Source organism: Capra hircus, chromosome 3 (genome assembly GCF_001704415.2).
Source record: "Capra hircus breed San Clemente chromosome 3, ASM170441v1, whole genome shotgun sequence".
Classification (NCBI taxonomy): Eukaryota; Metazoa; Chordata; class Mammalia; order Artiodactyla; family Bovidae; genus Capra; species Capra hircus.
The window spans coordinates 103617646-103644702 of NC_030810.1; the positions used below are offsets into that span (position 1 = coordinate 103617646).

The window sequence follows — 27057 nt, forward strand, 5'->3', positions numbered from 1 at the left end:
TGTGATGCTCTGAAGAATGTAAAATTCTTCAAGAAAGAGAAAAGATTTAACATTCACTGAGCATTTAATACACTGAATATTTAGTTAATCCACACAATAAACCAGTAGAGTGAGATCCTTTTCCCGTTTTATAGATATGGAAACTAACCTGGTAAAATTAATAAATTTGAATGAAGTCACTCTTTCAGCTAACTCATCCAGTAGATGCTGGCTCCAATGCCCACACTTGGTCCACTATAGCATGATGACTTGGCTATTTCTTGGCCAAAACTCAAGAGCCCAGCTCACTGCACTTGCTGTGCCAATCTCCATTCTAAATTTCCATTTATTTAATCCATTCCCTGCACTAAAGCAAGTATCAGTCAAATACAACTGAAGTAACAAATACAAACTCTTTTATAAGCACATATAATTTCTACTCCTAGAAGATTTCATGCAAGACTTCTCGAGAAAGGCTAATAAGCATATACAATCTAGATATGTGAAAGACATCTGATAGATAAATGTCTGGGAGGGTCAAATCATAAAAGGTAATCATTATGAGGAAAGAGGTGATTATCTTTCCAGACTCAGGAAAACAGGATTCAAATTAATAATAACTAAAAGTCTGCTTGAAGGTACTCCTAAAAGACAAAAATGAACTTCATAGAACCAATATCAGAAACAGATCTAAAAAAACCACAGTTATCCCATCTCTGCACTTCACAAATTTTATAAGTAATTTGCTAAATTTTTGGTGCCAGTTTTTAATATATGTCTTTGAGCTCAAAGAACAAGTGGATTAAAGTAGGAACCACTACTAAAGTTAAAAAATAAAATTTAAAGATCTTTAAAATCTTCACCTATATCTAAGATTATTTTATATAAAATTCACAAGTTATTTATTGGTATCAAAAACAAAAAGCGAAGCTAAAGTATCTAGCTGTTAGTCCTCTCCTGCAAACTCTGTATAGTTCCATTTCCAGTGAGTCTATTCTATTTGGAAAAATCAGCTCATGACATTTCAAGATCACTATTACAACAAACAGATCAAAGAACAGGAGAACCCTATGCATATGATCAATAAGCTCCCATTTTTTAAATTAAGTGTAGAAGAGTTCAACTAATCAAAAGTTAGTTCTGAGAAGATAGGAGTTCTCCACGTATTTAGAAATAATACAGCATGCAATCAACAGTACTACAAAGAAAACGATTTTGCTATCCCAAGCTTGATGCACAAATTGGGAATTTATTCCAAAATAATGTACTGAGTCTCTAAGAACAGATGATTTGCACCCAGTAGGTAAAACAGAATAATGCCTATTGTAATGGGGAAAAAAAAAATCAGTCTTCAATATTTGGGAGTTACAAATTAGTGACTGATTGATACTGAAGTATCTAACACTAATTGGGAGAATGTATTTATTAGAAACTTGGCTAAAGCCAAATAAAACCTAAGTACACTGCCTTATAAAGTAGAATATGGACTGGGTCTGATACGGGAACAAAAGGAAATAAGAACAAGGCTTCCTGTTCTGAGATAGTATTTAAATTAAGGAGTATTGTCTCCGCTTCCCTCACCCACCCCCGCCGCAAAGTAATATTCCTCAATGTGTTCACTCCTGGACTTATAGGAAATAAAATTATTGTAGAGGGAATTCCCTGGTGGGTTAGGCCTTGGCACTTTCACTGCCAGGGCCTGAATTTAATTCCTCGTCAGGGAACCAAGATCCCACAAGCCATGGTGCAGCCAAAAAAAAAGTTTGAGAGACTTTTTTTTTGTTCAAGAAGAAAGGCCAAAAGCCTTCTATTGTTCAAGTATTAAAAATAATTTTTAGATTACTGCTATACCCTACTCTCAATGACTTAATCACCATATGCATGCTTATCACTCCATTGGGTCTGACTTTTTACGACCCCATGGAATTTTTCAGGCAAGAATACTGGAGTGGGTTGCCATTTCCTCCTTCAGGGGATCTTCCCAACCCAGGAATCGAACTGGTACCTCCAATGCAGGCAAATTCTTTACCGCTGAGCCACTGTGGAAGCCCTTTTAAATCACCATATAAAAGGAGTAAATTATATCAACCATTTCACCTCTCATGAGACATAAAATGTTCCTAAGCCAGTCTTTTCTATGAGGGTGGTTTAGTTTCCCAAGGGCACTAGGGAATTTCACTATCTATCCAGGGGAAAAAGAAACAGGAAAATCACCTAGAGCATTAACGCTTACAAAAGAATGTTTTGGAACCTTCTCTTTCAAAAGACAAAGCAAAAGACAAAGCAGGGATCTACAAAGTAACTACATTCTTGAATCCCTAACTTATTCTAATCCTTCTATCAGCAGCATGCTAGTGATTCCTAGTGGCCATGCCTAGTAACATCTCAATCCTTAATACTTGACTGCTATTTTCATTCTCTCCTATTTGTTCCTTCCCTGTATCTTTGTTGGGGCACCAAGTTCTTTTCAGACAAATCACTAATGTTCATACATATGAAAATTCAACTCAAGGGACCTCCCTGGTAGTCTAATGGTTAAAATTCCACTGCGGGGGCATGGGTTTGACCCCTGGTCAGGGAAGTAAGATTCAGCATGTCGCATGGTGTGGCCAAAAAAATAAAAAACAAACCAAAATTCAACCCAAACATCCTAATGTGCTAACACCTGTCATCAGCTAAGAGCCGCTGAGGAAACAGAGGAAAGTCACCTTTTAGTAGTCAAATCAACATTCTGTCATAGATTTTCTAAGCACTTGGATTCTTTTTCATCTGGCTTTTTCCTGTTACTAGATACCCACTAGTGTCTCTAGCTTTCAATGGGTAAAGCTAGTCTATGAACAATTTTGCTTAGAGTTTCAGATATTTTAACTCTACATTAAGCTTCTCATATTCCACTTCTGCTGCAAAGACTGCTCTTAACTTTATCACTAAGTCACAAACAATGCCCACATATATATATATGTATGTAGGGCTTCCCCGGTGGCTCAGATGGGCCTGCAATGCGGGAGACCTGGATTCGATCCCTGGGTTGGGAAGATCCCCTGAAGGGAAGGGCTACCCACTCCAGTATTCTGGCCTGGAGAATTCCATGGACTGTATAGTCCATGGGGTCACAAACAATCGGACAAGACTGAGCGACTTTCACTCACGCACTCACACATGTATATATGTACATATACACAACACACACTGAGCTACATTCTATATGCTCATGTTCTAGTCAATCTCTGACTTTAAGCAGTTTCCAACCAGGAACAATCTAAGGTAAAATAAATTATTGCAGCTACACAATGACTTTCATAAACTTTCTAAATCTATCCTACACTTTAATAATTACCACACTGAATTCCTATGCTCAACAGACTATACTAGAAAACTAGATCTAACTATCCATTTAATTATCAGAGATGGAGAAATCACTTTGGAATCTAGCCTACTGTCCTGGCTGGGCAAGTTCAGAATTCACTTCAATCTGTGACAATCTTGGTACACTTATGAGGCATCAAGATACTAGAATTTCAGGACAACCATCTTGTATTACACTAACCAGAAAAATGGAAGCCAATATAAAAGGAAAGATCTTGAAAGAAAAAAGTGGTAAATGTGTGACTGTCAAATTTAAAATAAACTTTCCTTTTATTAAATTTTATGTTATATGTGTTATGTGTGTTAGTCGCTCAGTCATTTCTGACTCTTTGTGACCCCACAGGCTGTCGCCCGCCAGGCTTCTCTGTCCATGCAATTCTCCAGGCAAGAATACTGGAGTGGATTGCCATTCCCTTCTCCAGAGGAACTTCCCAACACAGGGATCGAACTCTGGTCTCCTGCATCACAGGCAGATTCTTTACCATTTGAGCTTCAGAGAAGTCTGTTTTATTAAATTTTAAGTATCTTCAAAATATGTTCTCTGTATTTTCAACAATAAAATTAACCACCTCAGTATTACTGGCACTTGGGGCCAGATAATTCTTCATTGTAGGCCTCTGTCCTGTGCACTGCAGGATGCTTACTCTGGCCTCTACAGAGTAGATCCCAGTTTTGAGAAGAAAATGTTCCCATACAGAGCCAAATGTCCTGCAGAGGGCAAAATCCTTCCCAGTTAAGAGCCATTACATTAGAGCGAACGCCATCAACATGATTTTACCCTCAAGGAGGTCTGTGGCTATTATTACCAACAATCTTAACCTTGCAATTTAACATAAATACTGACAAAGGAAATAAGAAAAGTTAAGAATTCTATCAAATACCTTTAGGAGAAGGAAAGGATAACTAGGAGGGAGCATGGGTAGAGGTAATCTTCTGTATCTCTTATTTAGGTGGTCATCTTATAAAACATGTTCTGTATGTATACTGTATCTCAGGTTAAAAACCAAAAACAAAAAAACACAACAAAGTTTACCTAAAACACGACAAAACAAAACTGATAGGCAAGAAGCGTGATAGTATTTCCTTGCTTCAGTGCTACTAGAAATCAGGTACAAAGGGTACAGAACCAAGACATTCGAGGTGCAGGGAAAGGAGTCCCTAAATATTTGATGATGCAATGATTTATTCTTGATTTTAAGATACCTGCTGCTGCTGCGCCACTTCAGTTATGTCGGACGCTGTGCGACCCCACAGACAGCAGCCCACCAGGCTCCCCCATCCCCGGGATTCTCCAAGCAAGAACACAGTATTCAAATCCTTCCTTTGGCCACACAGCTCCAACTAATCATTCTTTTTCTTTTTTTTTTAAACCTATAAAGCTTTCTAAGATTGATAATCATATCTGGGATTAGGGTCATATATATCTTTCACTGAGACTTTCATACCTTTGACTCTGGAAGTTAAGAATGGCTCTTCAAAAACTCCTCTAACAAGAAAAATCTCTACATAGTACTAAAAACCTGCATGAAATCAGGTATGAAACAGAATGGCTCCTAATAGCAAAACAATTGCCTATCCCCAAGCAAAATCCCCACTCAAACAAGAACTCGATTTCTACTCCAACAAGTAGGGCAGATAAAGGGGATAATCTGAAACAAAAAGGAAAGTAGGTGGGATCATAAAAACTAAACAGCTTCTGAGCCTGAGAGTGGATGAGAAAATTTTCAGATCAAGAAGGCAATTCCTAGTACTGACTAACTACAGTTTAAAAGATCTTTCTATATTCTATTTGCACATCCATAAATTTAAGAGAAGAAAATGCAATCAGACTAGATATTTAATGCTTCATTGCTTTTCACAATCCAAGACAACTGTATTAAGATCCCTGTTTGAAGGGTCTCTTAGAAAAGAAAAATTCATTAATCAAATAGTTCCAGTTAATTAAAAAATACCGTAGTTATGACTTTGAAAACTGAAACAACATATATAGCTTAAAACACTTTTTAAAAGGAAGAAAAGCACACAGATCATTTGATTTTGCCCTTTCTGTTTCTTCTAATACAATGAGAGCAGAATAGTTTTACATAACATCAGGAGAATGCAATGAAACAGTTTGCTCAAATACGATTACTTGATTTTCAGTGCTAAATGTCTCAGACTATCCAACTGAGTACAAGGGAAAGATTAGTGTTTCCCAGGGAAATACTGCGAACTACATAAGTGATTGTGGTGGTGGTTTAGTTGCTCAGCTGTGTTCTGACTCTTTGCAACCCTGTGGACTGTAGCTCGCCAGGCTCCTCTGTCCATGGGATTTCCCAGGCAAGAAAATGGGAGTGGGTTGCCATTTCTTCCTCCAGAGGAGCTTCCTGACACAGGGATCAAACCCACATCTCCTGCTTGGCAGGCAAACTCTTTACCACTGAGCCACTGGGGCAACCCCAAATAAGTCATTCAGTTCAGTTCACTCAGTCGTGTCCGACTCTTTGCGACCCCATGAATCGCAGCACGCCAGGCCTCCCTGTCCATCACCAACTCCCAGAGTTCACTCAGACTCACGTCCATCGAGTCCGTGATGCCATCCAGCCATCTCATCCTCGGTCGTCCCCTTCTCCTCCTGCCCCCAATCCCTCCCAGCATCAGAGTCTTTTCCAATGAGTCAACTCTTCTCATGAGGTGGCCAAAGTACTGGAGTTTCAGCTTTAGCATCATTCCTTCCAAAGAAATCCCAGGGCTGATCTCCTTCAGAATGGACTGGTGGGATCTCCTTCCAGTCCAAGGGACTCTCAAAAGTCTTCTCCAACACCGCAGTTCAAAAGCGTCAATTCTTCAGTGCTCAGCCTTCTTCACAGTCCAACTCTCACATCCATACATGACCACAGGAAAAACCAGAGCCTTGACTAGATGGACCTTAGTTGGCAAAGTAATGTCTCTGCTTTTGAATATGCTATCTAGGTTGGTCATAACTTTTCTTCCAAGGAGTAAGCGTCTTTTAATTTCATGGCTGCAGTCACCATCTGCAGTGATTTTGGAGCCCAAAAAATAAAGTCTGACACTGTTTCCACTGTTTCCCCATCTATTTCCCATGAAGTGATGGGACCGGATGCCATGATCTTCGTTTTCTGAATGTTGAGCTTTAAGCCAACTTTTTCACTCTCCTCTTTCACTTTCATCAAGAGGCTTTTTAGTTCCTCTTCACTTTCTGCCATAAGGGTGGTATCATCTGCATATCTGAGGTTATTGCTATTTCTCCCGGCAATCTTGATTCCAACTTGCGTTTCTTCCAGTCCAGCGTTTCTCATGATGTACTTTGCTCCAAATAATCAAAACTGTATCATGTTGCTCTGAAGTGAAAGCATCTGCACAGGAAAAGTTTCTTCTATAGGCACCCAGTACTATGTCTTTAAAAAACACCAACTATGTTGTAATGGATTCAAATCACCACTTCTGCTGTGTACATTAAGGTCCCCAAACTAAATACTTGGCCAAAGTTTAATACACCTAAAAGTAAAAAGGATCACCAAAAAAGACGCCCCTACTTCAGTAACTTTCTATGTCTGCATACTCAAACACCACATTCCTTTAAAATGCTGCTGCTTGAGACTTCCCTAGTGGTACAATAGATAAGACTCTACCTCCCTGGTCCAGGAAGACTCCACATGCCTCAAGGAGCAACTAAAGCCCATGCACCACAACTACTGAGCCCGCATGCCGTAACTACTGAATCCTCTCTGCCTAGAGCTTGCACTCCGCAACAAGAGAAGCCACCACAATGAGAAGCCTGTGCACTTCAATGAAGAGTAGCCCCCACTTACAGAGAAAGCCCGCATACAGCAAGGAAGACCCAGAACAACCAAAAAATAAATAATTAAGAAAAAAGAATCAGATGCACTCAAACTTAAAAAAAAAGGCTGCTGCTCTGCTGAAAATCGTTGGAAATAAGAAACAATAAACTACCGAAACACCAATCCCAAATCAGAGCTATTAGTATTTTCTGTCAAATACGGAGAAGGAAATGGCAACTCATTCCAGTATTCTTGCCTGGGAAATCCCATGGATAGAGGAGGTGGGCTGCAGTCCATGTGGTCACAATAGAGTCAGACAGGACTTAGTGACTAAACAACAACGAAGGATTCCCTCCACCAACAACCTGGGCATCTATATCAGACTTAGACTTATGCAACAAGATGAAATTCTACTGGGCAATCACTTTTAAACTTCCATGAATGTCAGTATCTCTCTGACTTTTGATTTAAATGTTCTTTTAAAAAACACAATCTGGGAAAAACTACGTCCAACGTATTACAAGTATTCACCAAATAGCTTCTCATCTGCTCAGTTATATCACCATTATTCTAGGACCAGAATTCATTTATACTACAGATTGGCCTTTTTCTGTAAAGGCTCAAATAAATATTTTAGGCTTTGAGAGTCTTATCTTTGTTGTGACAATTTACCTTTGATATTATAGCAGTGTGAAAGCAATCGCTGACAATACGTAAAGAATGTGTGGTTCTCTCCAATTAAATTATTTATGAATGCTAAAATCAGAATTTTGTATAATTTTCACATGAAATTGAAATATCCTGAAATATCCTTCTTTCGATTTTTTTCTGTTTGACTGCACTGGTCTTCATTGCTGCTCTTCTTAGCTACAGCAAATGGGGCTTCTCTTGTTGCAGGGCACAGGCTCTAGGACTCTAGGGCTTCGGCAGTTGTGGTGCGCAGGCTCAGCTGCCCCATGGCATGTAGGATCTTCTGTGAGCAGGGACTGAACACACTGCCCCCTGCTTCGGCAGGCGGATTCTTAACCACTGGACCACCAGGGAAGTCCCTTTTCATTTTTTCCAATTATTTAAAACTATAAGAAGCAATCATAATTCTTAGCTCGTGGGCTGGACAAAACACAAGCAACAAGCAGAATTTGGCCTACTAGCCCTTCGTTTGGTGACTTCTGATCTGCAACCTCTCATTTGACTATTAAACATTTCAACTGTACCAAAAAGTGTATTTTTTTTTTTTTTTTTTTTTTTTTTTTTTTTTTTTTTTTACTGTACCAAAAAGTGTAGAGAATAACAAACCACCATTTACTTATCAACTATTATAAGAGATATAACACTACAAATAAAACTGAAGCTCTCTGAGTAACTATTCCAATCCTATTTTTCTCTTCCTTTCCCCAAAGTAATCACCACAATGAGTTTGGTTTATCACTGACCTTTTTTTTTTCCCCCCAGTACTTTTGCTTTAAGTGTACAGATGTACCTATATAAAAAATATTGCATCATCTTTCAAGTTTAAGTTTTATGGTATTATATACATATGTATACCACTTTGCAACTTAACTTTTCCTTTAAACGTGCCTCTGATATTAGCCGGTTAACACGGGTAACCAGTCTACTCATCTTAGCTGGTGTGAGTCCACGCTCGGTCCCTCAGCCTGTCTGCTCCTCTGTGACCCGCGGCCTGCGGCCCGTCGGGTTCCCCTGCCCACAGACTTCTCCAGGCAAGAACACGCAAGTGGGCTGCCAGTTCCTCCTCCAGGGCAACTTCCCAGCCCAGGGCTCGAACCCGCATCTCCTGCACCGGCAGGCAGATTCTTTACCGCTGAGCCACCTGGGAAGCTGTAACATGTGGGATCTACTTCCTTGACCAGGGATCAAACCTGGGCCCCTGACTGGGAGTGCAGAGTCTTCGCCAGGGAACCACCAGGGAAGTCCTTGACATTTATCCAAGTTGACACCAGTAACTAGTTAGTTTATTCATCTTAAATGTTACAAAGAATGCCAACTATGAGGTACCACAATATAGTTATCTACTTCCTATTCACTCAACAAATTAATTACATATTATATGGCAGGCACTGTTTTAGGTGCAAGAGCTACAATAGTGAATAAGGCAAAATTCTCCTCTCTACGGAGTTTACTCTAATGCACACTAACACTTTCTCTTTATTGATATTATTTCCAAGAGAAGTCTCAAAAGTAGCTCTAGCCTAATTTTATCCAAAATACGAAAGTGAAGAAAAAGTGATCAATTTTAGTAAATGGAAGAGAGATCCTCTCTCTTTCATAAAAATATTTCTTATAAAGCTAAGAGATAAAAGAAAATTTTAAAAATAAATTTTGCCCCAAATATAAAAACTGTTAAGCTTTCAACATTTTAATATTAGAGACCCATTCATGGTTGTCTTCATTTAGACTTCACTATAAACAGGTAGTACTGATGATAAGACATCTGGAGATCCATTTCTTTTCCTCCTCATTTCTAAAAACCAGAGTGAAGCAATAAGGAAGACAAAGATCAGCAGTGGATCTAAATCTTTGATCAGTCAACAGAAGAAAATATCACAGTAATCCAAAACTTAATAGAACAGATAGAACAGGCCCAGAAGACAATTACTCAGTCCTTGGAAATAAAATGACAGATTTCCTAAGCAGAAATGAAGCAAGACATCACCATCACCAGTAATTAATGGAAACAGTCTCCAATGCTCTTTCCACTTCAAAGGAGATGGTAACTTTAAATACATCTGGAGAATCCCACGGACACAGGAGCCTGGCAGGCTATAGTCCATAGGGTCGCAAAGAGTCAATCTGAAGCAACTCAGCATGCATGCCATTGAATTAATCAGATTTCCTGTCACCCGCTTAAGGATGTGTATGAACACCAGTTTGTTTCATTTTACTCCTGCCTGTAGGCCCTGAATGCGGGGTATTGGTACCAGCAAAGGTAATACCCTACTCTGGGCAAGTGAAGGCCTACTAATAAGTTCCAAGTTCACTAAACAAAATTTAAATCTACTGAATAAAACAAATCACCTTAACTCTAAAAACAGTGAAATGGGAATGAGGAAGAAGACAAATAACTTACCAATGAGCAGGAAAACTAGTTAGAAAGGAAATCTGAGTTGTATAAAGCATTTGGTCTTATTTGTCTTAACATCCCCATTCCCTGAAAACAGTGATTTAGCAGTGTTTGGCTCTCTGCCTCTGCCCACTGGGAGTTTAATAGGGACTCCAGTAAGGAGTTTCCATGAAAGCAGCCAACTGGGAACTATACATGCTCATTCTTATTGAGGTTGTCCTGATCTTAAAAGATCGTGGTGACAAATCAACTTACCAAAGTTTTAAAAAGGTTTAGACTAACAATTTTTCTTTTTTTTTTTAATGTTTGGCTGTGCTGGGTCTTAGCTGCAGCATATGGGCTGTGGTGTGTGGGCTTCTCATTGCAGCGAAGCTTCTCTTGTTGCAGAGCACAGCTTCAGTAGTTACGGCACGTGAGCTTCGCAGCTGCAGCTCGAGGGTGCTAGAATACAGGCTCAGCAGTTGCCCTGTGGCATATGGAATCTCAGTTTGAGGACCAGGGATCGAACTCCCTGAGGACCAGGGTCTTTTGCATTGGCAGGCAGATTCTTAACCACTGGACTCAAAGGGAAGTCCCATGTTTGACAACTGATTGGTTTGAAGGCCATTTTGAACAAGTAAAATTTTCTGTTAAACTGTGTGTACTCCTCTTCCCAACAACTGGCTACAGTTAGATGGCCAATAATCAAATCCAGAGATATATGCTTTTAAGAAAAGAACTGCTAACAAGATACAGAGGCACTTGAAGACAGTACTCATCACTATCCAACCACATTGCTTCCCTCAAATTTAGATTTAAACTGAGCTGTTTTAGAAACTTTCACAGTCTGCTGGTATGAATGTAAACTGGTACAAATTACAGGAGGATAATTTAATATCTGACAAAATTTTCAATGTGCATGCCCTTTGGCCCAATAATTATATTTCTAGAAATTTTACCTACAGATACACTAAAATGTATGTAACATGTTTCACTGGAACCCTGGTTATGACAATACACTCACACACTAGAAACATCCTAAATATTCCTCAGTGGGCATAGACTGGGTACAAACTAAAGTATATCCATACAATGAGATACTGTACAATCACCAAAACAATGATAAACATGTACGTAATACACACATACACATAGTATGGTATAATGCTAAACAATCTGAGCCAAACAGTCAAAACTTCCTGATTCTGTATCCCAGCTCTTTTATTTATTAGGTCTGTGACCTTAGGGAAATCACTTAACCTCTTTGTACCTCAGTTTTTTTATTGTAAAAATGGAGGTACTGTGAGGATTAAACAAGTTAATGTGAAGTGCTTAAAACAGTATTTGCACATAAAAAACCCAGTAATGTTAGTTATTAAAAAACTTATCCAAGGTAATTCCCTGGTGGTCCAGCGATTAGGACTTGGCGTTTTCACTGCCATGAGCCTTAGGTCAATCCCTAACTTGGGAACTAAGACGCAGCAAGCCACAAGACGTGGCCAAAAACAAAAGAGACGTATCTAAGGTGATATGGGCAAGCACTTACAATGGCTAAAACTAAAACAACTCAAGTTAGGACAGATACAGATAGATGGAATAAAGAGAGGTTTTTGAAAGTAGAATTTTCAGGATTTGGTAAGCTTAAATCACACTCTGAACCAAATTGTAAAAGACGTTGATATGTTGTTTCCTAATATGTTGGTTACTTAATTTATAAACACACTGTATCTAATGTTGTAGTTATTTTAATAAATGTCTTCTCTTCTGGACTATGTATCTTCTTGAGGACTGAAGTTTTATAATTAATCTTTACTTGCTATACAACACTTATGTGTATGTCTTTTACATGGTAGATATACAATAAATACCTAATACCTATGAAATGCTCTTATGAATAGCCAGGCTTTTTCAGTTCCCCACAACCAGCAGATTTAAGTGGTTACAAAGTGAACAGAGTGCTGACACATGGGTAAAGAGATCCAAGTTTTCTCTTTTATCAGTCATTTTTTCTAGACCAAACTAGTCGAGGATAGAGAAAAACCACCTGGGGTCTATATACTCTAGGAACTAGAAAAATAACCCTGTATCACTTATTGGAGACTTGGGTTTTCTGATATAATTTGAGACTTAAGACTACAAATGAAAAAACAAAACAGACTTTATAAACTAGGTAATCAGCACTAAGTTTAATAACATAGCGGTACTCAAATTATGTTTATTCAATGCTGACTAAGAGAATAATAGCAATAAAAGTTATTAAAGAGCAAGACTTGTAGACAATAGGAAAGGTACATAGCCATAACTTGAATATTCTTTCCCAACAAAGTTTTGATATCCATGAAAAGATTTTCACCCTCAAAATTATCATTTAAAGAATAAGCAAATTCTCTATATATAGATTTGAAAAAAATCTCCTATATTATTAAATGAAAAAAAGATGTAGAAAGCTATCTTTTGTGTAAAAAGAAAAACTAAAAAGAAATTCACATATGTTTACGTATACATAGAAAATTCTGAAATGACAGAAAAGGAATAACAATGATGATGTTTAAAACTAGGCAGGTGAGAAGTGATGAGAAACTTCTCATTGTGTGTCTTTTTTTTTTTTTTAACTTGAGGACTTCTGTGGTGGTCCAATGGTTAAGAATCCACTTGCCAGTTCATGGGACACGGTTCTATCCCCAGTCTGGAAAAATCCCACATGCTGAGGGGCAACTAAGCGCATGTGCCACAACTACTGAGCCGACACCCTAGAGCCGGTGACTACAACTACTGAAGCCCAGCCCAAGTGCCCTGGAGAACATGCTCCGCAAAAAGAAAAGCCACCGCTGGACTTCGCTGGTAGCACAGTAGATAGGAAGCCGCCTGCCAATGCAGGGGACACGGGATTTGATCCGTGGTCCAGGAAGATTCCACAAGCCACAGGCAACTAAAGCCATATACCACGACTACTGCAGCCTGTGTGCCCTAGAGGCTGTGCTCTGCCACAAAAGAAACCACCACAATGAGAAATCTGTTCACCTCAATAAAGAATAGCCCCTGCTCATCGCAACTAGAGAAAGCCCACATGCAGCAACAAAAATCCAGTGCATCCAAAAATAAATAAAATAAAATAAATTCGAACCAAACTTTTAACAATAAATAAAATGCTCCAACCACAGCAATTCATTTATAAGAGCAAAAGTTATCCAGAGTAACCCTGCTTCTAATACTGTAAAGAAAAATACGTGATCCAAGGAGCTGGGTGAAATTAAAATTTTCTATGACAAGGACCAGCTGCCATATTATAGTAACAGGATCCCATTCAGTTTAGTGTTATATTGTTTGGTCCAATATAAAAAAGGGATATGAAAAGAAAAACCTAAAACTCATATGTCATCTCAAGGGACCCCAAATAGCCAAAACAATCTTGAAAATGAAGACGAGTCAGAGGACTTATACTTACTGACTTCAAAATTTATTACAAAGCCCCAGTTACTGAAACAGTGTGGTATGAGCATAAAGACAGACATACAAAGCAACGGAACAGAATACAGACTCCAAAAATAAACCTTTGCACATATGATCAAATGATTATCAACAAAGATCAAGACCATTCAGTGGAGACACGACTGTCTTTTCAACAAACGGTGCTGGAAAAACTGGATATCCACATTCCAAAAAATAAAACTGGACCCTTACCTTGGAGCATATACAAAAATTAACTCAAAATGGATCAAAGACCTAAAAATAAGAACTAATATTGAAAAACTCTTAGAAGGAAACACAGGAGGAAAGAGCTTCATGACAGAGTTCATAACAATTTCTTGAATATGACACCAAAAACAGAAAATAGTAAACTGGATCTCATCAAAATTTTGTGCACCAAAGGACATTATCAACTGAGTAAAAAATAACTCACAAAATGGAAGAAAGTATTTGCAAACCATATATCTGATACAGGATTAATATCCAGTAAAAAGAACTCCTATCACTCAATGACAACAAAACAAACAACCCAATTTAAAAATGAGTACATTGCTGGTAAGAATGAATAGTCACAAAAGAAAATAGTAAGACAGTTCTTGCTATTGTTCAGCTGCTAAGTTGTATGCAAGACTCTGCAATCGCGTGGACTGCAGCACGCCAGGCTCTTCTGTCCTCCACTGTCTCCTGGAGTTTGTTAAAATTCATGTCCACTGAGTCAGGGATGCTCTCTAACCATCTCACCCTCTGCTGCCTCCTTTTCCTTTTGCCTTCAACCTCTCCCAGCATCAAGGTCTTAGGGAATATTATTCAGCCTTAAAAAGGAATGAAATTCTGACACATGCTACAACATAGATGAACCTTGAAGGTATTATGCTAAAATTAAATAAGCTAGACACAAAAGGACAAATATTTTATGATTCTACTTATATGAAGACCCTAGAGTACTCAAATTTATAGATAAAGAAAGTAGAATGGAGGTTGCCAGGTGCTAAGCTGAGGAATGATGGGCAATTATTTTTTTAATAGGTACAGAGTTACTATCCGCCAGGCACAGAGAAGTGAAGTTAAGGTCTAACAACTAGTTAAGTGGCAAAGTAAAAATGTGAACCCAAAACTTTCTAACTGTAGAACTATACTTTTCAAAATGACCAAAAGTTATTCCAGTGTAACCATAGGAGATTTTAACTAATTATGTAAAAACACCCCAAGATCAGCACCAATACTAGACTTTCTCATATCCAGATACCACAATTATACCTATGCACAACACTGAGAATAGTTGACTTGGAAAGATTAACAAGAGAGAGAGCACAAAGCTTTTCTAGACAACCAGCAAAAACTAATGTGCAGTCTAGGCAACATACAGATGTGGTAAGCAGCCCCCATAACAAAATTAAACTGATTACTCCAGTAAAGCAACTATACTCCAATAATAATGAACTTTAAAAAACGATCACTTCCAAAGGCTTCTTCAGCTAATTCTTAAAGCTACAAAATAATAAGTAAGAATCTCACTGTTCTCCTCTAATACCTCTTTGTACCATAAAAGTGCCCCTTATACAGTCCTTTTCACACTCTTAACCCAACTGAATCTAGAAGACAGCATAGAAGTGACATAACTACAGACACTGTCGTTTTGCTTTTTAAAAAATATTTACTTATTGGGGACTTGCCTGGTGGTTCAGTGGCTAAGACTCAAGGCTCCCAAGGCCGGGGGCCGGGGTCCGATCCCTGGTCAGGAAACTAGGTTCCACATGCTGCAACTAAAGATCCAAAATGCTGTAACTAAGACCTGGTGCAGCCAAATTTATTTATTTATTTGGCTCCACTGGGTCTTAGCTGCGGCAAACGGGATCATCAATCTTCGTGGCAACATGCAGATTCTTTAGCTGCAGCATATGAAATCTAGTTCCCTGACCAAGGACTGAACCTGGGCCCTCCTGCCTGCGAGCATGGACTCTTAGCCACTGGACCACCAAGGAAGTCCCTCTAGTATACTGTATTTCACTCCCTTCCTGTGAATATTCTCAGGTATTCAGTCAGCCAGACTAAAGGTTTAATTTGGAAATAGAAACCGCTCAGATTCCAACCTTGGTTAGACTCTTCTTGGACACCTACCACTCTGTCTTTGACAAAACTGGGAACCTACGATTTAATTCCAGATATACATCAAGGCTTTGGTAGCATCAGTGAAACAATCAGGACTTCCCTAGCAGTCCATCTGCCAATCAGTGCAGGAGACATGGGTTAAAATCCCTGGTCAGGGAAGATTCCACATGTCGCAGGGCAACTAAGCCTGTCTGCCACAACTACTAAGCCCATGCACAGCAACTACTGAACTAACTGCGTGCCCTGGAGCCTGTGCTCTGCAACAAGAGAAGCCACAGCAATGAGAAGCCCATGCACCACAACTAGAGAGCTGCCCACGCTCACCACAACTAGAGAAAGCCTGTGCACAGTAACAAAGACCCAGCGCAGCCAAAAATAATCATTAAATAAATACTTTTAAAAATGCAACAATCAAAACAGTTCATAACAAGTGGTATCCCTTTATGTACAGTAATTCATTAGATCTCAAATTTTTACACCACTAGTTAAGCTAGAGACATCTTATTCCTTTGAACCCTCCAGGTTTTTCAAAGTTGCACTTGCTATTTTTAGGATGGTTCTGTCTGGGACTTCACTGTGGGTCCAGTAGTTAAGAGTCCACCTGCCAATGCAGGGGACACAGGTTAGATCCCTGGTCTGGGAAGATTCCATGTTCTGTGGGGCAACTAAGCCTGTGAACCACAACTACTGAAACCCAGATGCCTAGAGGCCATGCTCCACAACAAGAGTAGCTGCCACTCGCTGCAACTAGAGAAAGACCCAGCACAGTCATAAATAAATGAATAAATAAATAAAAAAGATGTTTCTGTTCAAGTAAATACAGCTGTAAAAAGATCCTTTTCCAGTCACCCATATTCCTTGAAAGTTTTCAGTGCAATGTTAATGAATTATACAGAATTCAACTGTGAAATAGCTTTCCATGCACAAAGTAAAGAGTTAAAAATGCAGGCTAATGAAAACTTAAGACTGAATCTTAGTGCAGTAAGAGACCCATATTCTAGTTTCCATTTACATGGCAGAAAATAATCTGGATTTAAAATATTCTAAGAAAATAAAACTTTCAAATTCACAATGCACTCAGGTAACGACTTCAGTGAGCATTCTTTACTAAGTGAATTATAAAATGAGAAAAGAACAGCATTAGAGTAACACAATTTATTCATGGACAGTACTACATGGTAAGAGTGTCATGCTATTCACACCAAATTTCCACAGTAATCTAATATAGGGTCTGCCAGGCACACTGTCCCGGGCAGTTGCAATAAATATGACCAACTCCTTCACTCTCTTTGATAGCAACACATCAATCCAGCCAAATATATGTTTAAGAGTGGTTAGAAGCTGTCCCTCCCTCCAAAATATGTTATTCTATTGAGGAAATATTTTCAACATTTTTCACTGGTAGTTCAACCTATTTAGTGGTGAACACCATTCAGGTAACCTTTATGCTTTTAAACAACAGAATACAAATCCCCCAAAGTTTTAATTTCAAGACCAGTATGACTGAAAAAATCAAAGCTATTGTTCCTTCTTGCCTCTGATGTCCACGTCTGTCTGCATGCATCACAGAAGAGAAAGAACAGTGGGCTTTACAGATCTCTTAGTGTGAAACTACCATCCTTACAGAAAGGAAGAGCTTCTTGCTCCTGGCTCAAGGGATTCTGCTCACACACAAAGCTGAAACCTTACTCTCCTGTTTCCTAGCATGCAAGATGAAAGAAGGTGGAGGCAGCAGCTCAGTTAGAGTTATCCTCCTGGGAACTCATTGAAGGTAAGAGCCAAGTTGGATGAGCTGTGCCATTTGCCTTTGAAGATTTCATGGGGGAAAAAACTACAGCCTCCAAACCAGTGAAGTTTCTAAAAAAAAAACATCTAGCATAATACCACCATACTAGTTCTCTGGAAAACTAGCACACAAAAGCATTTAATTCCCTCATTCAAGAGTGACAACTCTTTTTTTTTTTTAATCAACCCACAGAAGAACTACAAGAAAGCAGATTATCAAAGTGCAGTACTATCTTCTCAAAGAGATGCTCTTCATGGTCAAATAATTTCCAGAAGCTTTGCATCCTTTAGTCATTCTTTTACCACTCCTAATATAAATGTGTATTTAGACATGCAAAGCTTTGGGATCTTATGTTGTAAAGAAATCTGCCTTAACTTAACCCAGAATTTTTCAAAACCCTAATTTGATCATGTAACTTTTTTCATATAAGATCTACTAGGAAAACTATCATTTTCTTGTTCGGTTTGTTTTTGCAAAGGCAAAACGAAACTCTACGAGAAGCGTTAAGAGAACGGTAAGATAACTTTTGGAGTCAGGCAAAATTGTTCAAATACTGGATTCACCACTTTTATTAATTTTTGAGATTTCAGCAAAACGACAACCTTCCTGAAAATTGAATTTTCTCATCTGTAAAATTATAATACCTCCCTCACAGAGTTACTGTTAGAATTAAAATAGCATAAAGCCTTACACAAAGAAAGTACTCAACAAATGAATTTATATTTACATTTTAAAAATTCCCTTCAAGTTTCAAAAGTTGCAAAAATGTATTAAAAAAGAAAACTGAAGAAAAAATTACAGAACCCATGACTGAGGTACTCCTTGAGAAGAGTAATTTCCAGGACTTTACAACCTCTTTAACCCACTGGACTACTGAGAAAGCCTTTAAACTTGCCCTATTTAAGACAATATATAGGAACACGTCACGCCTACTAATGAAAAAGGACATGAACAAAACACAAGTTGTGGAAGAGTTATTTATGGTTTTGATGATAAAATGAAAGGGCCTACATCAATATAAACAAGAAAAAATGAGTTGTGAGAAAAGCTCAGCTTGTGTCAGCACATAATAACAGCTATATACAGTGCTCTACAGTTTATAAAACATTTTTACATGTGTAATCTCATGTGACTGACAAAGAGACATAGTGAAATAGATAAAACAGCTACTGATTATTTCTAATTTGAGAAAACTATGGCTTGGGAGACTTCAAGTGACTTAACCAAGGTCACACAGATAAATGGAACGAAGACACCAACTGGGTTCTTCTGTCCCCAGAATATAACAAATGGGGCATCTTCTAAATGTATGCAGCATTTTCTCAATCCATAGAATTATTATTTTAAAACATTTTATAGGTGACAGACACCATGCTAGGCACTGGAGAAACAACAGTAAAAAGACATGGTATCTCTTTATTTCAGAATGTTGTCAGACCACTGGGGGGAGATATGCAATATATACAAATTAAAATGAGATCAAAAAGAAAGTATATCTAAGTCTCTTTGGGCAAGTCAAGGAAGGGTCCCCAGAGAGAGTAGCATTTGAGATGAAATTTGGAAGCTGATCTTGTAACTAAAAGAACTGTATTTGCTCATGTATAAACTATGAAGGGAGAAAAATAAAGCTGGAGAGAAAGACAAAGGTCAAGATTTATAAAGGGCCCTTGATATCATGCAGAGTACCTTTAAATGATTGGAAACTACTGAATACTTTTGAGAAGGGGAAACCGAATTATCAGATCTCCATTAGACTATTTTGAAGAGAGTATGACTGATGGTTTAAAAGGGAGCAAGACTAAAAACAGAGAGAACTATAAGAGATCATGGCAATATTCCAAATAAAAGTTGTTGTAGTCCTAAACAGCAGCAATGGAAATACAGAAAAAAGGTATAGATTCAGAAATATTTGGAAAGTAACGGGTAAGAGAGAGAGACCTGACAATAATGCTCACATCTCTAGCTTCGATGACTCAATGAATCACAAAAGGGGAGTAGGTGACGAAAATGTTTAGTCTGAGGTAGCAATGGAATACAGAGATGGCTACATCTAGTATACAGTGGACAGCTGGAAACAAGAGAGCTGGCGTTTAGGAGATGTGATAATATATGTGAATATATATGAAGATTTTTTTTCCATAATCAAGTGTTATTTACCATTTCAATGGGAAGGCAATCATTCTATCATCATTATTTGTATAATGAATGCTTCAAAGTTCAAAAACATTTTAAGATCCTGTATCATGCTTACCACATTTCATAGCTTTGTTATAAACAAACAGATAAAAAAAGTTATTATTATTCCTATTTGATTAAGAAATAGTTATTGAGGGACTTCCCTGGTAGCCCAGTGGCTAAGACTTCATGCTCCCCAATCCAAGGCACTCAGGTTCAATCCTTGGCCAGGGAACTAGATCCTACATGCCACAACTAAGACTGAGGATCCCTTGTGCTGCAACCAAGACCCAGCACAGCCAAATAAATATTTTTTTAAAAAGAAATAGTTATTGAGTATTAACTATATTGCCAAATACTGTACTAGGCATTAAACAAAACATCAAAATAAATACAAGTCTTCACAGACTTTACATCATACCAGGGGAATCAATAAGCAATAAATGTAACAAGTATATCAGAAAGCTGTACACTGAAAAACAGAGAAGGATTAGGAGTGAGGGGTGGACGTTGAAGGTCCAATTTTAAATACAGGTAGGATAAAGTCTCACTCAAAAGGTGACAAGGTGACATTTAAACAAAGATTCGACTGAAGAAAGTATGAAAATTAGTCATTTGTATTATCTCTGTGGGAAAAACAGATATTTCCCACTAGAAGGAGTAACTAGTGCAAAGGTCCTGAGATCAAGAGTGTGACTGATTTATTAAGGAACAAGCCAATGTGGCTGGGATGGCATGAGCAAAAGAGAGAATGACAGGAGATCAAAAAAGAAAAGGGACTGACGTGACTGAACAGCAGCAACAGAGAAGGGCAGAGCATCTAATACCTTAGAGCCCACTGTAAAAACTGGCTTTTACTGTGCAAGAAATAGGAATTCAAAAATTAGGAGGCTTAGGAATTCCCTGGTGGTCTGGTTAGCTTCCCAGGTGACACCAGAGGTAAAGTACCTGCCTGCCAATGCAGGAGACATAAGAGATGTGGGTTCAATTCCTGGGTCGGGAAGATCCCCTGGAATAGGAAATGGCAACCCACTCCAATATTCTTGCCTGGAAAATTCCACGGACAGAGGAGCCCATGAAGTCACAAAGAGTATGACTGAGTATCAACCTTCCTTCCTGGTGGTTAGCACGCCACATTTTCACTGCTGAGGGCCTGGGTTCTATCCCTGATTCAGGAACCAAAATCTCACAAGCCTTGCAGCCAAAACAAACAAACAAACAAACAAAACACACAACTAGGAGGCTTACCCAAAATCATATACCTAAAAAATGGCAAAGCTAGGATCTGACCCAGGATTTGTTCTGCTATTCCAACTTGCCACTTATTAGTCCACAACTTCCCTCCTGGGAAGTCTGAATTTAAATACTCTCAAAAAGCTAACTTTATAAATAAATACCTTCTAGGTTAGAGATGCACAACCTCTCCAATTAACACATCTAATCCCCCACAGCCACAGTGAGAATTCACTAATTCTAAAGTCTAATCAAATCCTAATATTCCAGCCTATATTTGAGGAGATTACAAATTCCAGCTTCCTCCCAAAATGAGAGTAGATCAAGAAAGCTTTATCAGGAGACTTACAACATGACTTTCAGATTCAAGTAAAGATAATCTGAATTACTTTTAAAAATGTAAACTAGCCAGACGTGAAAACAAACAAAATAATGGCTTGTGAATGTCAAAGTATTGTCATGTTCCTCAATAGCTCACTGCTAGTATTAATGACAATCAAGTTCACAAACAGTCAAGGAAGCTTCTGCAATTATGATGACTCTTTGAGGTCTGGGATTGACCATTTCATACCTCAAAAGTAACAAAATACTTGTCCTCATTCATCTGTTGCTTTTGGTACTACAACCCCAAACTGTTGATAGTCTCTTGCCAATTGATGGCACCTTAAAGCAAAGACCAGAGGATTTTGAGGGAGACACCAAACATTACTGAGATACTATCCAGGCTGGTTAGGCTCATAATGACCCTAGGTCACTCCTTTCCTACTGAATAACCTCAAATGCTATAGGAATACTTCATATATCCATAAAAGAGAAGATAAAAGATGAAACACGAAGGAGGAGAGTTCTACGGTCCAGAGGCTTTCATTACTACTATGCAAATACAGGAGGCTCTCTGCTTCAAGAACTCTAGAGCCATCAAACCCCCAACCAGTACCTATAGAAAAAGTATCACAGGAATTACTGAGGATAAAACAAACAAAATGGCTAATATTTTTCCCTTCCAAAGTCAGTCCTTTTCAAAAGAAACTGAAATTCCTTCTATCTCCTTTCCCAGGCTTAGCCAATACAGAAGAAGTGCAACTTTGTGTGGCACTGCCTGATAGGCTGGATCTTCCTGAGCAAAGAGGTGGACAGCTTTATGCCAGGACTAGATTTATAGTCAATCTGACTGACTGGGTTTTCTTTTTCTTCTTCTTTCCCTCTAAACTGTATCAGACAATGTCTGGCTATTGTGCCTTAATATATAATGATGCAGGGCTTTAAGTACCGCAAAGGGTCCAGAGAAGAAAGTCCTTGAGTTCCAGTTATGGTTGAAATCATGCCCTCTCTAGCAATCATTTTACTTGACCAAAGCTGGTTTGGCTTTTCTCAATGAACTAAATAAGCATTCTGACTGAGTTCAGGGACTGCTTGTCAGTTAAGATGATTCTAAGGGGTTGCTTGTCCCAATGAGGTGGCTAACAAAGAATATGCTCCAGTACAGAAACCAGGATGCCATAGCTGCTATTCCCCTAAATATGCACCTCCAGCTTGATGGGTGGAGGAGGTAAGGAAGGAACAATCAGTAAAAGTGAAACAAGAGGCCTGGTTTACATACAACATATAAAACAATGCTTAAAGCAAGAATGAACCCCCCCTCCTAAAAAAAAGAGACAAAAAGATTAAAACAAACAAAAAGAATGAACCCCAGCAGTCAGGATACTATTATTGACACATTGACTCTTTTTTCTTCCACACTGCGGTTTTCTAACAAAACCCAACCTGGAGGTTTGGCCAGGCCCAGTCAGAAAAAGAAAAAAGTTGAGTACAGTTTGTGGTGGGGTGGAGGGGTGGGGTGGGGGGCAGTAAGGAGAGACGTTTACCCAAAAAAGGGGAGGGGGACAGCACACAGGCTTTGAATGTACTTGAAGACTGTGAGATTAAGAACAAAATTCTCACATTTCCCTCCCCCACCACCCTGTGGTATTATGCTTAACACAGCAGTAAAAGTTACTGTCATAACTAAGATCTGAAGTGCTGATCAGGGAACCTGGTTAACGTTGTTCCTAGACAAGTATTTGAATGCAGCCTCTATTCAGACCCTATTGGGACTGCCTCTAAACAGGAAGTTAACAGACATCACACATAGTCAGGGAAGGCAAACCACAGTGTCATAAAGATGGATGCGGCTGTCAGCTACAAATCACTCTCACCTCCTTGAAAGTGTTCTCAAGTAAGGAACAGGCAGGACAGAAGTTCCTAAGCCTCACCTCTTCTCAAACTGGGTCACTCAGGCTAAAGATCCAGCCTTCTGATTCCTGCTGATTATTACTCACCTACTTCATTCCTTACCATGGTGACTATCACTGCCACTAAACTAAAATACTATATTCTTCTTAAAAGGGAACACAGTACTACCAGATCCATACTCCCATTAACTCCTTATTTATACAGCCTATCTGCTTAAAAAGCCCAAGGAAAGACCATCCTTGACCCAGTCCATTCCAAAACAGCCAGAGAAAATATCAGTCACCAAAAAACCAGCACCATTTCCAACAGGTGTGGACCTTCCCTCAAAGTATACTCAGCTCCTGCGTAGCACCACCTTTAGCAGCTCCAATAGTACCTCTTTCCCAACCTAGGACCAGCAGAAATGCCACTTTAGGACAATTCTCTACCAGGACTGCTCCAAGCACCAAAAGTATGAATCCAAGTGGTTATCTCAAGAAAGAGTTTAAGTCAGTGTATCAAAGAAGGAGCAATAAAGTTAGCACCAAACTCCCAAACAGGATAATCTTCAACATATAGACGACAACATACAGACACCATGCTGATGCAAGAAAACAAAAGTCATTTGTATGGGGAGGGGGGCTGGAAGCTGGAGGACACAGGTGAGAGATTTTTCACTTTGGGTCACATTCAAGCACTGTCTACTCAAAAAATAAACATTTTGAGAGGGGAAAAAACATTTTAAAAACTCAAAAGCATCAGCTCTTCTCTGGACACAGATCTGTTAAACCTGCTTTTACTCCAGCTGCTGCAAGTTCAAATCTTTCTGCTGGACTCTAGCCTGAAAGCATTGCTCTTTTCCTTTGCTGAAATACACTACCTTAAGTATCTCCCAGCTCTCCTCACCTACACAAAAGCCCTCTAAATAACCATTTCTCAGAAATGAGAAAACTGTTCTCAGAGGGCTACCCGATTCTCCAGGTGACAGTGGAAGAAAAAAAGGTTGATGGCAAGCTCAGTTAGCATCTACATGCCACCCAGCCACCATCAAAGCCTCCATCTCCACTTCAGTGCCAGCCCTACGAACTAATAACATCATGTGTTTGGAGGGAAGTTGATGCTGGGGAAGAATCCAAACAGGCTACCATACCTTTATGAAGGGGGAAAGGTGCCCTGGGGCAGGCAAATGGCACCCAAACCTCTGCACTAAGAGGAGCAGCTATCTCCTTCGTGTAATTGAAAGCGAGGAGGCCAAAAGTAGTCTAAGTCCGGATCTGCTTTAGGAAAGGGTAAGTTCTAGTTCCCTCGGCCCTCAGGCACTGACTGAACTGGGATACAGATCCAGTGGGACCCAGAAGCCCAGCCGAAGAAAGGGATGGTTTAGTCACTACAGAAGACAAGTACCCACACAGGCTTAGACAATTCCCTTCTACGGGAGGGCGAAGGAACGGTGAACGATGAAATAAAGGGGTAAGGTTCTGCGCTCCTGATCCCTTTGCCTATATAAAGATAATCATCCCATGTTTCCCTCAGCCTTAAGGGTCCCCTATTTGTCCCAACCGCCGGCAAACACAAGACTGAGAGTAGGGAGCGGCCCCCGCACCCTGAGGGCACCACTGGGGGTGGAGAGAGTTAAGGGGGGGGCGCGCTAGAGAGGAAAGGAGGGGAGCATGGCGGGCATGAGGCAGTGAGTTAAAGCGGGGAAGGCGGGGGAAACGGGGCGCGAGGGAGGGGAGAAAGAGTAAAAGGAGAAGAAATGAAGGGACACGAGCTGGGGGCGCGCGAGGCCGAAGTGAAAGACCGGGGCGCGCGCGCGGAGCGGGGGGAGGGGGGAGGGGGTGAGGTGAAGGGGGAGCGCGAGGCGGGGGCGCGCGGTGCCGGGGTGGGGGGAGGGGGACGCAAGGCGGGGGCGCGCGGGCGGGCGTCGGCTCGCGGGCGCTTCCCCTCCCCCCGCCCCTCCACCTTTCCCTTCCCCCACCTCCGCCACCACCGCCTCCTCCCAGCCTCCCTCCCTTCCTCGCTCCTCACCGCCCCCGGGCGGGCGGGCGGCCAGGCTGGCCTAGGCCAAAGCTCCTCACCTGGCGGTGGCGGTGTAACTCCCGGCTAGCTCGCCTCCTCAGGCGGCGGCGGCGGCGTCGAAAAAGGAAGAGGCGACGGCACAGTAGGTTCCGGACCCCGCTGACGGGACCGGGGGCGGGGGTGGGGGAGGGGGGCGGGCCGGACCCGGGCGGGCGGGCGGAGCAGACACTGCGGTACAGACGGGGGCAGCGGCGGCGGCGGCGGCTGCACCGGCGGCGGCGGCACCACACAAACAAGGACGCTGATTGGGCAGCTGCCAAGCACCTCGGCTCCGCCTTCCCCACACGCCACGACGCCCATTGGGCGACCCTAGCCGGCCTCCCCGCCCTTCTCTTCTCGGCCGTACCAATAGGAGGCGGGCTGTCGGGGCTACACCCCACCCTTGATGAGTGAGTGGCTGAAGAAGTGATGATTGGCGTACGTAAGACCCAATCCTAAAGAGAGGAGGGGGATGGTCTAGCGGGGGCGCGTTAATGGGTACCTCGGCCAGTCCCAGACACATCCGGGTCTTCAGCAGCCCATTAAGTGTCGGGGGTCAAAAAATCGCTTCAGGCTGCAACTTTACCTTAGAGACGTTTTGGTCCCCAGGCAGCCGCCGTACCCCACTATCCCCAAACCGGGATTCCCCTTTGGCCTGCTCTCATTCTTCCAATTCTAAAGATGGAGACTGGCGAACGGCGGTGGGGTCTGCGTTGGGTGGTGTTTCATCGCGACAGAATCCAGGAATTTCACGATAGCAGTAGCTTGAGGCGCTCGGGCCTTGCAGTCTGTTTGGGGCGTGGCCTGTCTCCGTCTGCCAAAGGCCTTGAGCTTCCTGGTCTTCATTGTACCCCAGCACGGTCCTGTCGTGACTGAACCACGACTGGGGGAAAAAAGACAGCTAGCCAAATTGCTGAGAAATTACGCCGCGCAGAGCGCTCGCAGCTCCTTCTCTCCGGATCTCTAGTCTGATCAGGTTCACAGTGAGGGAAACAGCCTCCCACTCCACCGACTACACCTAATCAACTTAAGGCCCAACTCTTGCTAGCCTCCCTACTTCCCCAAAGCAGTTAGGAGCGCCTGAACCCAGCGTTTTTCGAACATGTACTATAAGTATTGTTCTTGAGCATCTGAAGTACCAAGTAATAGCTAGTGTTTTGGGCAGAGACTGAGGCACTGTGCTGTACGTGCATTCTTATTTTTTTAAGAGCTTTCCATGGATTATTTATTCCTTGTAACTCAGTGAGGTAGATACTGTTAGCCCCATTATACAGATTAAGGAAATAAGCTACCAATCAAATGATTTGCCCAGAGTTACATAAAAGTGGCAGAGCTGAAATTTGAAGCCAGTAGATCCAGAAAGGGGTTCAGAGAGGCTAAGGAGCTTGCAAAGTTCAGGCAGCTAATTAATGACTAATGGCTCAAACTCAGAAATAACTGGCTCCAGAAGCACTAGAATGTGTTTTTCAAGTCATTTAGAAGTCACGCTGTGCAATGGAAATGAAACTAATGAAGGACATGGGCACAAAAAGACAGGTGGACCCTGAACAGACACACACAAATGTACAAAAGCAGGTAAAGCACGTTCTTTTTCATTGTAGTAGTGTCCAGGTAAAGAATAGTCTCTGGAATCTGACTGCCTGGGTTTGGATCTCTCACCAGTTGTGTGATTTGGGTGCAAGTTACTTAAGGTCTATTCTCTATGCCCTAGTTTCCCTGTCTTTAAAATGGGAATGATTGATGAGTACCTAGTTTATAGGGTAATTGTGAGGATTATTATAAAATAGTACATTTTAAATGCTCAGGACAGTGCCAAGGACTTAGTAAAT

General features: G+C 40.6%; 1 protein-coding gene across 3 annotated transcripts in view; it reads right to left on the reverse strand.

Annotated features, from left to right (window-relative positions):
* Positions 1-25487, reverse strand: part of GATAD2B (GATA zinc finger domain containing 2B) — a 79716-nt gene extending 54229 nt beyond the window's left edge. For 2 of the 3 annotated variants that reach the window (XM_018046145.1, XM_018046144.1), the window contains exon 1: positions 25249-25375. The gene's annotated coding sequence lies outside the window, so the exon portion shown is untranslated. Of the gene's footprint in view, positions 1-25248 lie in introns of all 3 variants that reach the window. The other variant, XM_018046146.1, reaches the window with a different exon arrangement.